This window comes from Bos mutus, chromosome 6 (assembly GCF_027580195.1).
Source record: "Bos mutus isolate GX-2022 chromosome 6, NWIPB_WYAK_1.1, whole genome shotgun sequence".
Lineage (NCBI taxonomy): Eukaryota > Metazoa > Chordata > Mammalia > Artiodactyla > Bovidae > Bos > Bos mutus.
The window spans coordinates 98,621,434-98,639,175 of record NC_091622.1 but is presented as its reverse complement, the minus strand read 5'-3'; positions in this window follow the sequence as shown (position 1 = coordinate 98,639,175).

The window sequence follows — 17,742 nt, the reverse complement described above, 5'->3', positions numbered from 1 at the left end:
TTTCCATTTAATTCTTACTTATAGAAATGAAATGACCTATCTGTTAGTGCCTGTTGTCTACCTTTTCCATTAGCGCCTTTAACATCATCATCGGTTATTTGATTTGTTTCCTTCCTTTGGGTTTAAATTTGTTCTGTGTCTAAGTTTGTAAGACAGAAGCTTAGTGTAAGTCTGATTCTGATGATTGTTTTTTCTCTTCAACTGTGCTTTTTTCCTTGCTTTTTTCTATTCCTCTTAATTTATTAATGATTATTAATAATGTTTTGTATGACTGCATACATTGAGACAAATATATTTGTGCTTGGAGATGAGCACAACTTTCCTTCCTTTAATGTGGTGGTTTGTGTTAATATGGTCAGAAGTTCAGCTGCATTTGAAGTTTGTTGTTGCTTCAGATTCTATCCAAGGTCTCAGATTCTTCTGGTGATGTCTTGTGTTTAGAGTGCAGGACGGAGAACCTGTCTCTTGCTGTTTCAGAAGCATTTCACTGCTATTTTGCTCAGCACTTGTCAGCGTCATGTTCAGAAATATGGGGCAGGGAGTGTTTGTTCTCTGACATCATGATTAAACTTGAGTTCGAGGCAGATATTCAAAACCTGGAGTCTTCCCAAGTGCTCCAGTTTCTCCTCTAGCTCTAGTGCTGGTCTTAGCGTGTACTCCTTTTTTCCAAAGAGGCAGAACATTTTTATTTTCCTGTTCCCCGACTACAGATGCAGTGAGTTTCAACCAGGGTATTAAGGTGACAGTTGTGTTGCTCTTTCCTCTGCAGGTTAAGACTTTTTTTTTTTTAAACCAGGGAGAGAAGGGAGACAGATCTGGGGAAAGTTTTAACAAGGGCACCATGAAGGAAACTTTCTTAGGAGTCTCCCTGTTCTTCCCTGTGAGCATTTTAAGGAATTTTTGGAGGAGAAGACTGTGAAAAAATAAAAAGCCCCTACATCTGCATCTCTGAGATTTCATACTTTCATATCAGCCCACATTTGACTGCTGGCAATTTGTCAATGGTTTTTCACCAAGCCACCTTTCTGCCTTATATGTAATCTGGTGGCATCTGCTACAGGTAAGCATGTGTTCAGGTTCTGTTTTTTTACCCACAGGCTCCTTTCTGTCTGCAGATTGCAGACTAGTTGTTGAATCCTCAGTTGTTGGATAGGTTCAAGAAAAGTTGTTCATTTGCCACTTGTCTGGCTTTTTTCTTATTTTAAGGGCTGGAGTAATGTCTTTTCCAGTTTTCTACACTTATGAGATGAAACTGGAAGACTTGATTAGTTGAATTTTGATATGCTTTTCAGCTCTTAAATTCTATTGTTTCTAAATTATTGAACTACATGGTTTTTTCTCTTATTTCTTAGGCACAATTTGTGAAAATATTTATAAATGTTTTGAGGTCTTCAGAGAAAGACTGTAATAATGTCTTTTTAATTAGCATCCTTCTACCAGACACTCTAATTATGTTGAATAGGGAGACTTTCGTTTATAAATAATAGTTTCAACACTCCTCACTGACTTTATTCCTCTGCGGAGTACTTGATTATAATCATTATTTACCCTCCTGTGATAACTAGGCAGGGACTGTTTATTTCTCATCTTCAATCTAGCACCTAGCACAGGACCTCAAATGTTAAAGATTCTCAATCTGTATTGACTATATGGGTTACCTACTGGATATAAAAATGGCTGAATATACCCCCCAAACAGCTACAGCATGAAATGAATGGCAAATGGTAAAATGGACTCTGTGAGTGGATTGTCCCTTTTCAGATGATTGTGCTGAGTAAATGAGGATGGGGGAAATGCCCATTCTCTATGGTGTACAGCGAGAATCTAGATGGCCTGACTCTCCTGGATCCATTATAGACAGAGGAGGAAACCATTTCCTCATCAAAAAAACTCCCTCATGTATCTGACAATATCTTAAAGATTTAAAAAATTTTAAAAGCCTTTAATTCCATAACTAATTGAAGGGGAATGAGACTAAGCAACACTATATTCTTTTCCTATGGCAGATATTAATAGAGTGAAAGATGAACTGGACAGAAGGAGGAAAGACAAAGTAATGAACCTTGGCAGGTATATTCTTTAAGTATCACTTTCACTGTGTCACACAAATTTTGATTCATAGTGTCTTTATTGTGCTTTCACTGCTAATACCATTTCCAGTTTATTTTTGAATCATGAGTTATTTGGTATTTTTATTAATTTTTAGTTTTATTGTATTATAACAAAAGAATATTGCTCAGCTTACATTAATTATTTGGTATCTTTTGAGCCTTGCTTAGTGGCTTAGAAAGATTTCTTTGCACAGTTTTCTAAATGTAGGTTTATATGTCTTTAGATATAATCCTTGATAAATGGGTTTTTGCTTGTGTGTTATTTGAATCTTCTATGTTTTTCCTACCTTTTGACTGCTGTATTTTTAATTTCTGAGAGATATGTTCAAATCTCCTAATGTCTTTATGTAATTTTCTGCTTCTACTTGTAATTATGCTAATTTTTGCTGAAATAGTTCAAGCTTATAGTGTTAGATGCATATCAGTTCAGTTCAGTCGCTCAGTCGTGTCCGACTGTTTGTGACCCCATGGACTGCAGCACGCCAGACCTCCCTGTCCATCACCAGCTCCCGGAGTTTACCCAAACCCATGTTCATTGAGTCGGTGATGCCATCCAACCATCTCATCCTCTGTCGTCCCCTTCTCCTCCTGTCTTCAATCTTTCCCAGCATCAGGGTCTTTTCAAATGATTCAGCTCTTCACATCAGGTGGCCAAAGTATTGGAGTTTCAGCTTCAACATCAGTCCTTCCAATGAACAGCCAGGACTGATCTCCTTTAGGATGGACTGGTTGGATCTCCTTGCAGTCCAAGGCTAGAATACTAGAGTGGGTTGTTTTTCCCTTCTCCAGAGTATCTTTCCCATCCAGGGATCCCACATTGCAGGCAGATTCTTTACCAGCTGAGCCACAAGGGAAGCCTGTTAGGTGCATATAGACTTGGAGTTTTTTTATATCTCCCTGGTAACTTTCTCTCATCATGAAATTAAGATTTTTTTCATCTCTAATAATGTTTATATTTAAATTGTGATTTTATAGTATTAATATGGCTACATTATCTTCCTTTTAATTATTTTTCCCCAGATAATTCTATTTTCATTCTTTATTTTCAAACTTTCAGTGTCAATAAGTTTCCTCTTATAAACAGAATTTCTTTTTAAAACCCATTGTCTCATAAATAGCATATTACTATTTATTGGACTTTAAAAAATCCAGTCTCAGTGTCTTTAACTAATGAGTTTAATTTATTTACATATATTATGATTACGGACCTAATAGGCCTGATCATTGTCATTTTATTTTGTGTTTTCTTTTTGTTTATAATTTCCACTAAATATTAGAGTCATTTATTTTTTAAATCTACTTTTCCCATCCTCTATTGATTTAGAAGTTATATTTCTGTTATTTTCATGGCTTTCCCTAAAATTTTCACTTATATATTTGCTTTAACAAAGTCTCAAGTTATTAATAACATCTCTATACTCCTTTCAAAAAATTGAAAATGCATTACTTTAGACATCTACTTCCATATTCATGCTGTTGTTTCCTAACATTTTAATCTTTTCTTGTTACAAACATCCATCTATTTTTATATTTATTAATTTTTAAAGACTCAAACTTTATTAATTTTTTCTCATACTTATTAATTTATTAAATTGCTTCACATAGGCCACTCTTTCCCCTTAGATTTAATATCTTCTTATTAAGGCATATCTTTTAGTACTTCTTACAGCAAAAGCCTGTGTGGTAAAGTCTCTCATTATGTGTCTAAAAATGTCTTTATTTTACACTCCCATCTAACTGATAGCTTAACCCTTGGAAAATGGCATTCCATTGTCCTTTGGCCTCCAGTGTTGCTGATGAGAGGTTTATTTTTTTTTTAAGTAATCTGTTTTTTCTCTCTTATTGAGTTTGTGTATTTTTTTTTCTGACTTTAATGGTTTAAAACTTCTCTGCTTTTTGGACTTATTTTTATTTATATTTCTCTAAACTCACTGTGCTTCTATAATCTAAGAGTTCATGTCTTCCATCAGTTCATGAACGTTCTATGCCATTATCTATTTTGAATGTGGAAAAACATCATAGGAGCCAAATTATGATTGCAGAATGGAGTCCTTCCATTCAGCCTTCAAGAACATGGTTCACTAACATTTAACAGTGTCCAGGCTATAACAGCTGGAGGCAAGAGGAAAAAGAAAATATGGACTTTCTGAAACTCAATCATTGAGCTGAGTCACAATTGTAACATTCAATATCATGCTCAAGCAAGTCAAAGCATAGTTAAAGACTAACTGATACATACTACTGAACATTCTAGTAAAGGGATAAAAAGAATGTTCGAGGACATATGATATATTCTTTAATTGATTGATTGACTTATTCATTCGTCAATTTTGTTAAACTTTTTCTTTTGTATTGGGGTATAGCCGATTAAGAAACAATGTTTTGATAATTTCAGGTGAACAGCAAAGGGACTCAGCCACACATATACATGCATCCATTCTCCCCTAAACTCCCCTCCTATCCAGACTGCCACATAACATTGAGCAGAGTTCCTTATGCTATACAATAGGTCTTTTTTGGTTATGTATGTTGATCCCAAACTTCCTAACTATCCCTTCCTCCTGTCCTTTAAATACTTTTTGAATGCCAAGGAATGAGTTAGACTTTTGAGATTTGGAGATGAAGGGTATTTATGTTCCAATTTTGACAAGTCTGAATCAACTGACCCAATATTTGTTGTTCAACAAGACAGCTATTTTCAAATAAACATGTTGGTTAATTGCTCTTGAACTTATTAAGGTGCTATTGAAAAATCCTTTTCAGTACATTTCTTTCATTCAAATTACTGGCTGCATCATACATTTATCTCCCTATACTGCTTAGCACAGACTGTAGTATCGGGACATTGGCTTTAAATGACCTGACTTACTCAAGTTTGGCTATTTTATTTATGCAAGTAGAACTCCATGTGTGGTAGTGAAAATATCATCTTTGGAAAAATGCCTCTTCACACCTTCCCAAGGGTCAGGCTCTTTAATGAGGGACTCAATGACCTTGTGCAGTTTCTCTGGGGAGCAGTCTTGAAAATTTCCCAGTTAAAGAAAAAAGTCTAAAATTTTAGATGTTATCACTAACAAATGTGAAAACTAATGGGAGTTTCATTGTTTTAATTCTGTGTCCAGGGAATAAGTTGGATGGTCTCAAAGAGAAAGTAGGATCAAATTTGAATTAAAAAAAAATGTGTGTTCTTTTGTAAAGTAATGCAAAAATTTCAACTTTGAACATGTTTGTAGGGATGAAGGGGAAACATTGGAGAAAGAACTTCTAAAAGCAAGTATGCTTAGTCCTGAGCTCCTTCTGTTATTTTAATCTAATAAAAATACATGCAGAAAGTCAGTATGAATGCAAATTTCAGTTGAAGCTGAGAAAGTCAGCTTATCAGAGTTTTGTTTTGATGGTCTAATAGTGAAGAGCTAAATATGTCATTGTCTCTGATGTGCTGTTTCCCCTCAAACAAACACACAAAACAAAGCACATGACATCCTTTCCCAAGATTCTGATATGACTAATTAAATATTTATACTTCTCCATTGATAATGATGGGCTGTACTTTGTGTATTTCCATTGGACAAAAAAAGTGGTCAAAGTTTAATTTTTTTCTTTTTAATTACAAAAGTAATAGCTTTACTTGTTTCCCATAAATTTTATTATAGTTATCTAAAATCCTTTTTTTAATCATGGAACACATATACAGGGACTCTGAACTTCTCCTTATGGCAGTTAATCTCCAAAGATGATCTCCAATGCACCAAGCTTCCAAGTATTCACAGACGTCTGGGGTTCTCTCCTGCCCTAAATATGGCCAGGCAGGTTAATTCATAAACATTTGCTTTTAAAAGCCTGAAACTGATTCAGCCTCTTGCACAATCTAATTGCAACCTTGTCACAATCTACCTCAGTTCAGTTCAGTCACTCAGTTGTGTCCAACTTTTTGTGACCCCATGGACTGCAGCACGCCAGGCTTCTCTGTTCACTACCAATGCCCGGAGTTTACTCAAACTCATGTCCATTGAGTTGGTGATGCCATCCAACCATCTCACCCTCTGTCATCCCCTTCTCCCCCTGCCTTCAATCTTTCCCAGAATCAGGGTCTTTTCCAATGAGTCAGTTCTTCGTATCAGGTGGCCAAAGTACTGGAGTTTCAGCTTCAACATTAGTCCTTCCAATGAATATTCAGGACTGATTTCCTTGGGGATGGACTGGTTGCATCTCCTTGCTGTCCAAGGGACTCTCAAGAGTATTCTCCAACACCACAGTTCAAAAGCATCAATTCTTCGGCTCTCAGCTTTTTTTATAGTCTAACTCTCACATCCATACATGACTACTGGAAAAACCATAGCCTTGAGTAGACAGACCTTTGTTGGCTAAGTAATGTCTCTGCTTTTAAATATACTGTCTAGGTTGGTCATAACTTTTCCTCCAAGGAGTAAGTGTCTCTTAATTTCATGGCTGCAGTCACCATCTGCCCTGAATTTGGAGTCCAAGAAAATAAAGTCAGCCACTGTTTCCCCATATATTTGTCATGAAGTCATGGGACCAGATGCCATGATCTTAGTTTTCTGAATGTTGAGCTTTAAGCCAATTTTTTCACTCTCCTCTTTCACTTTCATCAAGAGGCTCTTTAGTTCTTCGCTTTCTCCCATAAGGGTGGTGTCATCTGCATATCTGAGGTTATTGATATTTCTCCCAGCAACCTTGATTCCAGCTTGTGCTTCATCCAGCCCAGCATTTCTCATGATGTATTCTGCATGTAAGTCAAATAGGCAGGGTGACAGTATACAGCCTTGAAGTACACCTTTTCCTATTTGGAACCATTCTCTTGCTCCAGGTCCAGTTCTAACTGTTGCTTCCTGACCTGCATTACAGGGATAGCCACTCATAATCTTTCTGATTGGTCTCAAATGAGGACAGCTCAACTGAGCCCAGTCAACCCACAAAACCATGAGAGATGACATGGTTGTTACAGTTTTAAGCTACTAAGTTTTGCAGTGACTTACCATACAGAAAAAGGTAACCAGAACAGCCTCCAATGGTACTCTGTGTCTCTTCCCTCTACCCCTCCCTGACTCTCACTTCTACTGAAAATCACTTAACACAATGCAATTTGGGGACAGAAATGAGGATAAGTGACATATGGACAGAAAAGTGATTCCATAAAAAAAATTTTCTCTAATTGTACTTAAAACACTTTCTATTAAGAGCCAACATTACACCTCTACTTTCAACCTCATATTTCCGTTAACATTCATATTCATACCTATAACTTTATATCTCAAGCTGAGGAAAGGAATCAGAGAAACTGAATACTCTCTTCCCATACTGATCTATAGATTCAGTTTAACCTCAACTGATAATTCAGAAAATGTGTGTGGGAAGTAGTGGATTGACAGGATTAATTTAAAGTTTATATGGAAATGCAAAGGCCCTGAAAAGCCAAGACAACACTGAGGAATATCCATTTCAGAGGACTTACATTATGAGTTACCTCTGAGTATTATTTTAAAGCTATAATGATTGAGACAGTGTAGTACCAGTGTAAGGATAGACAAATAGACCAATAAAACAGGTCAAAGTGTTCAGAAATAGATCCATACATATATGAAAACTTGATTTAAGATAAAGTCACACTACACTGCAGTGGGTAAAGATGGTCTTTTCAATAAGTAGTGCTGGGTCAATTGGTTATCTACATGTCAAATGAATCTTGATCCATACCTTATACCATATCCAAACTTCCATTCCAACATTGAATTGAAGACCTAAATATTAAATGTAAAACAATAAAATTTCTCAAAATTAACAAAGAATATCTTTATGAACTCAGTAAAGAGTGACTTCTCACACAGGACAAAACCAAAACTAATCACAGAAATAAAATATTCATACATTAAACTTCATTAAAGATGCAGTGACAAGGCAAACCAAAGAATGGCAAAAGATATTTTCAACATATATTTCTGTCAACTGATTCACATGCAAAATATAATAATTCCTGAAAATCATTAAGAACTGATAGACAAACTAATTTAAAAATGGGCAGAAGCATTATGACATTGTAATATAATAAGAAAAATGTTTTTGGTCTCTGTCCCTGGTTTCTGGCACAAAACTCCTAAAAATTTAAGAAACCCCTGATAGGAGCATCTTAGGTTTTTCATAATAAGCCCCTTCCCATCAAACTTTTATGCTAATGAAGTGACTCTTGGAAGGTTGGGATTGGTTACCAGAAAAACCAACTATATGATTAGAAGGTTGAAACATTTAGTTTTATCCTTAACTTTCTGGAAGGGGAAAAGGGGCTAGAGATTGTTCAATTGCTGCTGCTGCTGCTAAGTCGCTTCAGTCGTGTCCGACTCTGCACGATCCCATAGACAGCAGCCCACCAGGCTCCCCCATCCCTGGGATTCTCCAGGCAAGAACTCTGGAGTGGGTTGCCATTTCCTTCTCCAATGCATGCAAGTGAAAAGTGAAAGTGAAGTCACTCAGTCGTGTCTGACTCTTAGCGACCCCATGGACTGCAGCCCACCAGGCTCCTCCATCCATGGGATTTTCCAGGCAAGAGTACTGGAGTGGGGTGCCATTGCCTTTTCCGGTTCAATTGCTAATGGCTAGTTATTTATCAATCATGCCTATGTAGTGGAGCCTCCATAAAAACCCTATGTGATGGGTTCAGAGAGCTTCTGGGCTGGTGAACACATGTAGGTGCCCCTTCCCACATTCCTTGCCCTATATATCTTTTCCACTGCTCTTACTAAGTTGTATCCTTTATCATAAACCAATAATATAAGTAAAGTGTCTCCCTGAGTTTTGTGAGCTGTTATAGCAAGGTATTGGACCTGAGGAGCAGTTTATGTTAACCCCCAATTTATAGCCAGTAAGTCAATAGTACAGATAACCACCTGGGGTTTGCAACTGGCATCTGAAGTGGGGGAATTCTTGGAGGACTGAACCTTTTATCTTGTGGAATCTAGCACTAACTCCAGGTAGATAGTGCCAGAATTAAATTATATCATGGGATAGTTGGTTGGTATCTACAGAGAACAGCAAGATCACAATGTGTGAAAAACCTATAACTTCCTGCAAATCGAAACTACAACAAGATATCACCTCATACCATCCAGTATGGCTATCATCAAAAAGTCCACAAAAAAATAAATGCTGGAGAGGATGTGGAGAGAAGGGAAACTTCCTACACTCTTGCTGGGAATGTAAATTGGTACAGCCACTGTGGAGAACTATATGGAAGTTCCTTAAAAAACTAAAAATAGAGCTACCGTGCTGCTACTGCTGCTAAGTCGTGTCAGTCGTGTCCGACTCTGTGCGACCCCATAGACAGCAGCCCACCAGGCTCCCCCATCCCTGGGATTCTCCAAGCAAGAATATTGGAGTGGGTTGCCATTTCCTTCTCCAATGCATGAAAGTGAAAATGAAGTCGTTCAGACGTATCTGACTCTTAGGGACCCCATGGACTGCAGCCTACCAGGCTCCTCTGTCCATGGGATTCTCCAGGCGAGAGTACTGGAGTGGGGTGCCATCACCTTCTCCGTACGACCCTGCAATTCTACTCCTGGGCATATATCCAGAGGAAAAAAATTGAAAATAGACATGAACCCCAGTGTTAATTGCATCACTATTTACAAGACATGGAAGCAACTGAAATGTCCATCGACAGAGGAATGGATAAAGGAGATTGGTACATACATACTGTGGAATATTACTCAGCCATTACAAAGAAATAGTGCCACTTGCAGCAACATGGATGACTTCAGGAGTGTCATACTGAATGAAGTAAGTCAGACAGAGAAGGAGAAATATTGTATGACATCCCTTGTATGTGGAATCTTACAGGGAGTGATACAAATGAACTTAACTATAAAATAAAAGAGACTCACAGAGTTAGAAAATGAACTTATGGCTGCCAGGGGGAAAAGACAGGAAGTTTGGGGAGGTCATGTACACTCTGCTATATTTAAACTGGATAACCAAAAAGGACATATTGTGTAGCACATGGAACTCTACTCAGTGTTGTGTGACAATCTGGATGGGAGGGAGGTGTGGGGAAGGGTGGATTCTTGTATATGTATGGCTGAGTGCCTTCTCTGTTAACCTGACACTATCACAGCATTGTTCACCAGCTATCACCCATGTCCACTAAGTCAGTGATGCCATCCAACCATCTTATCCTCTGACATCCCCTTCTCCCCCTGCCTCAGTCTTTCCCAGCATCAGGGTCTTTTCAAATGAGTCAGCTCTTCGCATGAGGTGGCCAAAGTATTGGAGCTTCAGCTTCAACATCAGTCCTTCCAATGAACACCCAGGACTGATCTCCTTCAGAGTGGACTGGTTGGATCTCCTTGCAGTCCAAGGGACTCTCAAGAGTCTTCTCCAACACCACAGTTCAAAAGCATCAATTCTTTGGCGCTCAGCCTTCTTCACAGTCCAACTCTCACATCCATACATGACCACAGGAAAAACCATAGCCTTGACTAGATGGACCTTTGTTGGCAAAGTAATGTCTCTGCTTTTTCATATGCTATCTAGGTTGGTCATAACTTTTCTTCCAAGGAGTAAGCGTCTTTTAATTTCATGGCTGCAATCACCATCTGCAGTGATTTTGGAGCTCAGAAAAATAACCACTTATACTTCAATATAAAATGGAAAGTTTATAAAGGAAAAAACCCCATGCATTTCATGTCAGAGTTGTTACTAGCAGAAAAACAGTTTTCCTTGTCATTTTTGTTGTTGTTGTTTAATATTCAATAGATACTTCAGAAAAAATATTCAAATTGCCTACAAACAAGTGAATAGGTGCTCATCATTACTAGTTCTCAGGGAGTGCAAATGAAAACTACACTAAGAAATCACTGCACATCCATCAGTAGTGCTAAAGCAAACAAAACATAATCTGATAGTACCAAGTGTTGGCAAGGCTGTAAAGTAACTGAAAATCTTGGCATAGCCATTTTGGAGAACTCTAGAAGTATCTACATAAATTTAACTCTATGCCCCAGCAATTTTCCTTGTAATTATATATTCAACAGAAATCACAACATGTAGAAAAATTATCTTAGCAGCTTAAAAAAAATCCAAAAAATGGAACAGATGTCCATAAACAATTGAATGGATAAATAGATCACGGTATATTCTTATTTACAGACTCTTTTTAAAAATCAAACTGCATGAAGAAATGTTTCCTAAATATGTTCTGTTATTTGTTTTCTAACAGCACATCAATGAAAATGAAAAAGCTACAGCTATGGATACATTTCATATAATGTTGAATAAAATAAGGTAGTCATACATAGTATATACTATAGGAATCCATTTATATAAAGTTCAGAAACAGGAAAAACTAATCCATGTGCTATAAATCAAAAAAGTGATGAGGTTTTCAGGAGTACGAGGTGGTGGTTTGGTGGTTTAGTCGCTAAGTCGTGTCCGACTCCTGCGACCTAGTGGACTGTGGCCTGCCAGCCTCCTCTGTCCATTGGGATTCTCTAGGCAAGAATACTGGAGTGGGTTGCCAGTTCCTTCTCCAGGGGCTTCCCGACCCAGGAATTGAACCCAGGTCTCTTGCATTGCAGGCAGATTCTTTACCAACTGAGCTATGAGGGAGTGTGAGGGGTGCTTAATAATTTGGAAAAGACTCAAAGAAGACTTCTGGTATATTACTATAGTTCTATCTCTTGGTCTGGACACTGGTTACAAGAGGTTTTTTCACTTTGTAAAAATTTACCAAGCTATACATTTAGGTTTTATTTGTTAAATTTTCTGCAATGTTTTACTTCAATAAGATGTTTAATGTTTTATTTCATTGAAACTTTTAAAGTCATGGGAAAAAAATGAGAGAAAAAAGAAAAGAGTAGGAGGTGAAGTTGAGAGAGAGAGAGAGAGACAAGAAAAAAGAAAAAGGAATAAAGAGAGGGAAGAAAGAGAAAGAGAAAGACAGAGGAAGAGAAATGAGAGGAAGGAAAGAAAGGAAGAGATTCCATAACTTATAAGAGCACTATCCTCATAGCTCAGTTGGGAAAGAATCCGCCTGCAATGCAGGAGACCCCAGTTCGATTACTGGGTTGGGAAGATCCCGTGGAGAAGGGAAAGGCTACAAACTCCAGTATTCTGGCCTGGAGAATTCCATGGACTATATAGTCCACGGGGTCGCAAAGAGTCGGACACGACTGAGTGACTTTCACTTCACCTCACTTCAACAGCATCATAGCTTTGGGACAGTGTGAACCATCAATCTCCCAAAATGTTAGGTAATTTCAGATTAGCAATGCCTGCAAAGATGTAGCCCTTGTTTAGAATACATAATTATAGAATCTTAGAAATTCGGAACTCGTGTGTGTGTGTGTGTGTGTGCGTGTGTATGCTCAGGTGCTCAGTATGCTGTCTCCTGCATGGAAGGTGGATTCTTTACTGCTGAGCCACCAGGGAAGACCGATGATTAGAATTATTCATTTACAACTGCTTGTGCTTAGTTGCACAGTCATGTCCAACTCTTAGCCCACCAGGCTCCTCTGTCCATGGAATCTTCCAGGCAAGAATATTGGAGCATCTTATCATTTCCTCCTCCAAGGGATCTTCCCAACACAGAGATAGAAACCATGTTGCCTGCATTGCAGGCGGATTCTTTACCTCTGCACTGCCTGGGAAGTCCTTGGAACTCATAGGGGATCTAAATTACACTCTTACCTTCAAAATGCAAGATTGTGGCCACATTTTGATAAGAAAAGAGAACCTGATTTAATTAATACTGGGAAAGAAATTGAGACTTTTTGGTCAAGTGTGAAGACCATAATTCTGTAAAGTAAACCTCATGTTTACTGAGTAACTCGTACAAGGTGATGGCATGCTTAGCAGAAAAGGTATGTTATCTAAATGGGAAGGAAATCCAAAAATGAGGGATATATGCAGACAATAAAGAATCTGCCTGCAATATGGGACACCCAGGTTTGATCCCTTGGTTGGGAAGATCCCCTGGAGAAGGGAATGGCACCCCGCTCCAGTATTCTTGCCTGGAGAACTCCAGGGACAGAGGAGCCCGGCGGGCTACAGTCCATGGGGTCGCAGAGTCAGACATGACTGAGCGACTAACACTACTATTACACTGTGCACACATATAGCTCATTCACTTTGCTGTACAGTAGAAACTAGCACATTGCAAAGCAACTACACTCCAATAAAAGTTAAATAAAAAAGAAAAGATATGTTTACTCAATGACTTTGTTTCCTTTTCTCCAAAACCTTTGACTTTATGTATGTTTTTCGAATGGCTTCGTTTCATAGAAAATGTGCTGCGAGTCTCCATCGTGAACAGATGTTAAGGGTGGGGGAGTGGGCCAAGGACAGAGCACTGTGAACTTCAGTTCTGAGAGACCAGCTACCTCAGCAATAAAGACACAGAACCTCAGTTGCCCTTGGCTGTGGTTGCCTAGCATGGAAACCCGCAGCAGCATGGCCCTAGTAACAGAAGGATCTCATACTGTTTCTCAAAATACATGTCACCCTCCCGCATTTTGTGCGAAGCCTTTGATGTTGATTTGCAGATGGCTACCCTGGACTTTTCCTTTTGCTTATGCAAACAGAGCCAGGCAATTTGGTTTTTCTCGGCAAATACTGTCAGATGTTTCACATTCAGCAGCAAAAATTAAGTGAAGTTTTTCTTGCTCAAACTTCTACTGCTGACCATAAACTAAAACACCTACATACTCACACAAGATTATTGTGAGAAAGAAAAAAAAATCTACAGAGCCAGTGTCTGAACAAGATATTCTCTAACAAACCAAACCCTGTGAAAGCATTTTTCCTGAGTCCACCTTGTCATTTTTTAAAAATCATGTAGTCACCATATAGATTCCAAATTCTGGCCCATTTTAAAAGGAGTCAAGAAGTGTCTACTACATAAAAGCAAAATTATTCTTAAAATGTTTTAGCCAAAATGTTAAAATAATTATTGTCAGTGTTCAGATAAATTATTCCTTGAATTCAAAAGCTTTCAATACTTTGAATATAATTTCTTATTCATTGGTTTGAATCCAAATATAACCCAAAGATCAACAGGGGTCACTTTGTGCTTTAAATTCTTGATAAGACTGGCTCAAAACCTCCTACTCCGCATCTTTGAAATAGGTCACCACAATCGGCACATTCAGAGTGTGAAAAAAAGGGAGAATGAAATGTTTTCTGTCCTCATGATTCCTTCTGACTTTGAGATTCTGCCTCTGTTAACTAGTTTATGATTTTTTTTTTTTTTGCCATCCAACCTATAGACCCTGTTGCACAAACCATTGTCTCAAACCTGAAACTGTATTTTTATATGATTTAAGATGAAATATCTAGAAAGATAAATAGGTTTGTTGGTGTTTAGTCGCTAAGTATGTCTGACTCTTTTATTATCCCATGCACTGTAGCCCGCTAGGGTTCTCTGTTAATGGGATTTTCCAGACAAGAATGCTGGCATGGGTTGTCATTTCTTTCTCCAGGGGATCTTCCCAATTCAGGGATGGAATCCTGGTCCACTGCATCGGCAGATAAATTCTTTACCACTGAGCCACCAGGGAAGCACAGATAGATAGATAGACAGACATAGATAGCTACATGCGCAATTATAATAGTAGGCAACATCTCTCTAACATACCTTCTGGCTGACCTGCCTCAGGCCAAGCTATTCTGAAAGGCATTCCAGTTCCTGCATCTTGATCAATCTCCCTTCTACTGGCTCTCTTCTTCCAACCTCCTATATTGCCCACTGAATTCCACATTCCAGTCACTTGATTACCAAGAGAATTTCTGTTCTTTCCAGATCTTTCACAACCATTCCATGTCAGCCACACTGTCAAGGTGTTCAGCTAAGCAATAGGACTCTACTTCTTAGGAGCACAAAGCTCAGCAATTCCTTTAGGTTATTCTCTAACCAGATCTGCTTCTAAAATGGCAAGGTGTTAAACAGGAGATATTCCCCCCTCTGTCGTATGAAGTTCTGCACAGTTTAGTTTCTTTTTCTAACTTTCCAACCTCTACTTAATGTGTTTACTCTAAGCCTGAGGGGAGAGAAGCATCGTACATCGTTCTATCCTCTCCTCCTGGATCAGTGGCCTGCTAAAAGTACTTGGTAAAGAGCACTCATGGGTCTCAATGGACCGTAAGTCATCACGCAGTGGAGAAACAGTTGTGTTTGACTGGCATTCTTCAGCATCTGGCTCAGGGCTTGGCATTTCAAAGGAAATGTCTTCAATTTGACTTTGAATGGTGATTTGTTGAAGATTACAATACACTAATTGTCACTAAGCTGTACAACTCGGGAAAGTGAGTTGTATAATAATACAACCAAAAAAATATCTCCAAGCAAGGAGGATGCTCTCCTTGACAGAATTCATTGGAGTTATCCAACGACCTAAATGTGGCCCTTATTTCTATTTCCTAACAACACTCTTCAGTTTAACATTTGACACTTATTTTCTCAGCTCTAGAATTTAATTGTAGATTTCCTTAACTGGTGGTGGCTAATAATCTCCACTGCTATTTCTTTAGTTGTCCACAGGGTATACCTGTGTGCGTGCATGCATGCCAGCTAAGTCGCTTCAGTTGTGTCTGACTCTTTTGTGACCCTATGGACTGTAGCCCGCCAGGCTCCTCTGTCCATGGGATTCTCCAGCAAGAATACTGGAGTGAGTTGTCAAGTCCTCCTCCAGGGGATCTCCCTGATCCAGGGATCGAGCCCACATCTCTAATGTCTCCTGCATTGGCAGGCAGGTTCTTTACCACTAGCATCATCTGGGAAGCCCCACTGGGTATACCTTGTTGGAACCAAATCCCCATCATTCTGATTGCTCATCTCCTGTATCCCACAAAACCAGTGACGTGATTCTGTTGAAGCCTTTCTACTTTGAGGTAATGCATGAAGGACTTTGCCCTACAGAAGGAAACATCTCCATTTGGGTGTAATATAAAGTCTGTGGGTACATAACACATTCATTCCTTCCTATTAAGGCATCTCTTGGAGATTTATGGCAATGTGTACAAACTTTAGATTCTCCATATGCTGATCACTGCCTCCACGTAGACTACAATCCCTATAGTCTACCAGATGAAAGTGGGTTGACTTCACTGACGCCTTCCAAATTGTAATGAGGCAATTGACTAGGTATAGAACCATAGTCCACTGCTTATCAAATGGAAGGTTTTTTGTGAGGTTGTTGTTGTTTTGTTGCTAAGTCGTGTCCAACTCTTTTGTTACCCCATGGACTGTAGCCCTCCAGGCTCCTCTGTCCATGGGATTTTCCAGGGCAAGAATACTGGCATGGGTTGCCATTTTCTTCTCCAGGGGATCTTCCTGACCCAAAGATCCAGCCCACATCTCCTGCATTGGCAGGTGGATTCGTTACCACTGAGCCACATCTCAGGTAGTGAGGGCCAAAAGATGTGGACTTTCCTGGAAAGTGGGACATGTTTCCTTGCAGTATAGAGGGGATGATTTCATTCTCTGGCACTTTAACACCTGCTTCCTGGCCCAAAGACTGAGTATCTTTGATCATGTCTAGTAGGGAAGGGTTGACAGGTCTTAGAAGAACTAAGCAGAATGACATTGTACACATACTCACCCAGGGAGAATACAGAACCTCAAATGGGCACTTTTGGACATCAATCTAGAAAATGCTTGGACTGCAAGATCATTATCTAATAGTGAGCTGGTACAACTTCTTTGCACAGATCTTGTAAACTGATTGGCAGGATGTCTAACTATTAAATCAGGCCAGCCAATCACTTTATAGAAAATTGATTAGGAAAGCAATTCCAGAAGACTCTGGTCATGTTGACTTAAGAATCCACATTCTTTTCAGCTCTGTCTTTCTGTGCAATTTTTGAAACCTGATATTTGAAATCAGCAGAAGAGACCAGCTTCCTTTTCACAGGTTTCATGAGCTCAGAATCTCAAAATATCAGAATAGCCAAAACGAGTTGCAGATAGTAAAGACAAAGGGAGGAGAAGGAAGAAAAAGCAAATAGGCAGTGAAGCAATGACTTATTGATCAATTTCAATAAGATCCCAGGAGTTTATTTTTCCTCTGTTATTACTAATATTAAAAGCAATCTTACAAGACAGGCATTATGATTCTATTTTTAAGCAATAATTTAGGTGCAGAGATAGCAATAAACTGATCAAGGCCATATAGCCAGGAAACAATCAAGATGGGACTCCAAGCCAAATCTCACTATGGACTCTCCACTCTTTCCACTACCCCATGATGTTCATGAAAGCAAAGAAGTACAAGGACAGTCTTTTATTGAGCCTCTATATATACAGACAATTGAACAGTAAAGAATCGCCTGCAATGAGGGAGACTTGGGTTCTATCCCTGGGTCAGGAAGATCCACTGAAGAAGGGAATGGCTATCCACTCCAGTATTCTTGCCTGGAGAATTCCATGGACAGAGGAGCCTGGCGGACTACAGTCCTTGGAGTTGCAAAGTGTCAGACATGACTGAGCAACTAACAGTTTCACTTTCACTTATATATACAGACAAAATGTTTTACACCCATTTTCCCCATTCCTCCCAACAATTCCAACAAGTGTACTGTAATGATATCCATCTTACAGATGAAGATATGAAGGCTCAAAGAGACAAAC